The 3,067-nt window shown below is 52.6% G+C and overlaps 1 protein-coding gene across 1 annotated transcript in view; it reads right to left on the reverse strand.

Annotated features, from left to right (window-relative positions):
• Positions 1-3,067, reverse strand: part of PIK3R1 (phosphoinositide-3-kinase regulatory subunit 1) — a 60,310-nt gene that overhangs the window by 49,180 nt on the left and 8,063 nt on the right. The window lies entirely within an intron of this gene.

The raw sequence follows: 3,067 nt of genomic DNA on the forward strand, positions 1-3,067 counted from the left end.
GGTCTCCCCAGGTGCTCTCTGCCAGAGGCTCCAGGTAGGGCCCTTCTCCCCGGCTGCGGTGTAGAGCATGTTCTTAATGTCCTGGCCTTCCCGGGCTGGCCCGAGGGCTACTGCTTGGGCAATCTTCTGTTTAATCTGTTCAAAGGATTGTTGTGCTCAGGGCCCCAATCAAAATCATTCTTCTTACGGGTTACGTGGTAGAGAGGGCTCACAATCAGGCTGTAGTTCGGGATGTGCATCCTCCAGAACCCCACAGCTCCCAGGAAAGACTGAGACTCCTTTTTAGAGGTTGGTGGGGCCATGGCTGTTATCTTGTTTATCACCTCCACTGGGATGTGGCAACGCCCATCTTGCCATTTTACCCCTAGGAATTGAATTTCCCTTGCAGGCCCCTTAACTTTCTTTTCTTAATGGCAAAACCGGCCTTCAGGAGGATTTCAATTATCTTCTTCCCTTTCTCAAAGACTTCCTAGGCTGTGTTCCTCCATACAATGATGTCATCAATGTACTGCAGGTGTTCTGGAGCCCCACCTTTCTCCAGTGCAGTATGGACCAGCCCATGGCAAATGGTGGAGCTGTGGTTCCACCCCTGGGGCAATCGATTCCAGGTGTACTGGATGTCTCTCCAAGTGAACGCAAACTGTGGCCTGCACTCTGGCGCTATCAGAATGGAGAAGAACGCGTTAGCAATGTCAATCGTGGCGTACCACTTGGCTGCCTTTGTCTCCAGTTCATACTGGAGCTCTAGCATGTCCAGCACTGCAGCACTCATTGCTGGCGTAACTTCATCCAGGTCACGGTAGCCCAGTTAGCCTCCACTCGCCATTAGGCTTTCTCACTGGACATACAGGACTGTTGAAGGATGAGTGAGTTTTGCTGATCACCTTCTGGCTTTCTAGTTGACGGATCAGCTGATGGATGGGGACCAGGGAATCTCGGTTGGTGTGGTACTGCCGCCAGTACACCGTCCTGGTAGCAATTGGCACTCGCTGCTCCTCAACCTTAAGCCGCTCCACCACTGAGGGATCCTTTGAGAGGCCAGGTAAGGTGGACAACTGTTCAACCTCCTCCAGGGCAGCTACACCAAAAGCCCACCACCCTTTTGGGTCTTTGAAGTACCCTCTCCTGAGATAGTCTATGCCCAGGATGCACGGGGCATCTGGGCCAGTCACAATGGGGTGCTTATGCCAGTCCTTCCCAGTCAGGCTCACTTCAGCTTCCAGTAAGGTCAGCTGTTGGGATCCCCCTGTCACTCCGGAGATGCAAATGGATTCAACCGCACTGTAGCTCGATGGCATCAGGGTGCACTGTGCGCAGTGTCCACCAAAGCCTTATACTCTTGTGGGTCTGACGTGCCAGGCCATCGGATCCACACTGTCCAGTAAATCCGATTGTCCCTTTCCTCCACCTGGCTGGAGGCAGGGCCCCTCTAATCCTGCTCATCATCACTCACTTCTTGCAAGAATGATTTACTGGTCCTCTCAAGAGGGTCAGACATAACGTTCACCATTCTATTCTGCCTGGGGGATTTCTGACTGGACACTGGAGCTGCACTCTTCTTGGAGGACTCCCCTTTTGTGATGGCTTTCCCTTTCAGCTGCTCTACTCGTGCAGCTAGGGTGGCAGTGGGCTGTCCATCCAACCTCCTCATGTTTTCTCCATGGTCACGGCGGAAAAACCACAGGGTGCCTCATGGTGTGTGCCTTCTGCTGCCTTTCTCTTGGGTGGGGAAATGTTTACTTTTAAATGGCTGAGACATTAGCCCGTGCAGGTGGAACATGGGACATGACAGCTGAGACCCAGGAATGTTGAGATGAAGGGAGATTTCCCTCATATTGCCGGAGCTTGCCAACCACTCCATCCACTGTTAGAGTGTGGGTGTCTGTCCACCAGGACACTATTGCCAATGCTTTCGAGTGTGCTTCTGGTGCACTCTTCAGGAACTTTCGCCACATCAGGTGTGTGCAAGGGGCCTGATCTGGGTCCATGGGTGACTGTTCATTATTCAGATCACCATAGATCATCTCAAACACAGCCAGTTCCATGAGGTTCTGGATGCCTTTCTCAATGCTGGTCCATTTGCCCAGCTGACAAAGGATATCATCCTTGTACGGGTGCCTCTCCCTTACACTGAACAGGAATCGCTTCCAAAGGCTGAGGGTTTGAGTCTGCTTCCCTATTTCCCTATCAATGCCATCTTCCTTGGACAAAGATCTCCCAGCTGCTTGGCCTCTCTCCCCTCCATTTCAAAAGCACTGGCTCCATTGTCTCAGCATTGGAGCAGCCAGGTGCAAATCTGCTCGCCTCCCAGGCGGCTGAAATCTCTCCACATATCTTGCAGCTCAGTCGGGGACAGAGATCGGACAATCACCTCTGGTCCTTCCTCCTGTTCCCTGATGGGCCTGGCTCATCCCCATCCCCCACTCTGCTAACTGACTTTCTGGTATATTTTGTTTTCTGTATCAGGGCAACTGACACCAGCACTGTCTGGCTCTCTGGCTCAGTCACTGTGCTCGTGGAAGCGACTGAGACTGGCTCTGCCTGTCCCCCCGGTTCAGATATTGTTTCATCTTCTGTGGCCTTTTCTTCCCCTTGAGGGCAGCGGGTGGTATTAAAGAGGACATGGTAGGCATGGGCAAGTCCCCAACACATTGCAGCGATTTGTGTCTCCTGGGTTTTGCCAGCTTGGTAACACACCCTTCCTAAGCATTCCGTCAGTTTATCAGAGCTGTGCATTTGTTTGGGAGTGAAATTCCAAAGCATTGGAGGTGCCCACCGACTCAGACCTTTGCCCATCTTTTCCCACACCCCTTGCCACTCACTATTACCTGACCTCAGGGAAGGTTTCCGGGCACTGCTATTGTTAGAGAAATACCACATGGCCAAAACCGAAATCAGGCAGGCATTCAGAAGGCATTGTGCCACAATCACACTGGCCTGCAGGCTCCAAGAATAATTGAAACTCCCCAAAGCCGAGAGGATCTCTTCCCCTGGCTCACCTATAGAGGGAGTGAGACCCCTAACAACAGCCCAAATGGCAAACAGGTACCAGCGCACCCCCCCACCC

Source organism: Athene cunicularia (assembly GCF_003259725.1).
Source record: "Athene cunicularia isolate RWA chromosome Z unlocalized genomic scaffold, athCun1 chrZ_part1, whole genome shotgun sequence".
NCBI lineage: Eukaryota > Metazoa > Chordata > Aves > Strigiformes > Strigidae > Athene > Athene cunicularia.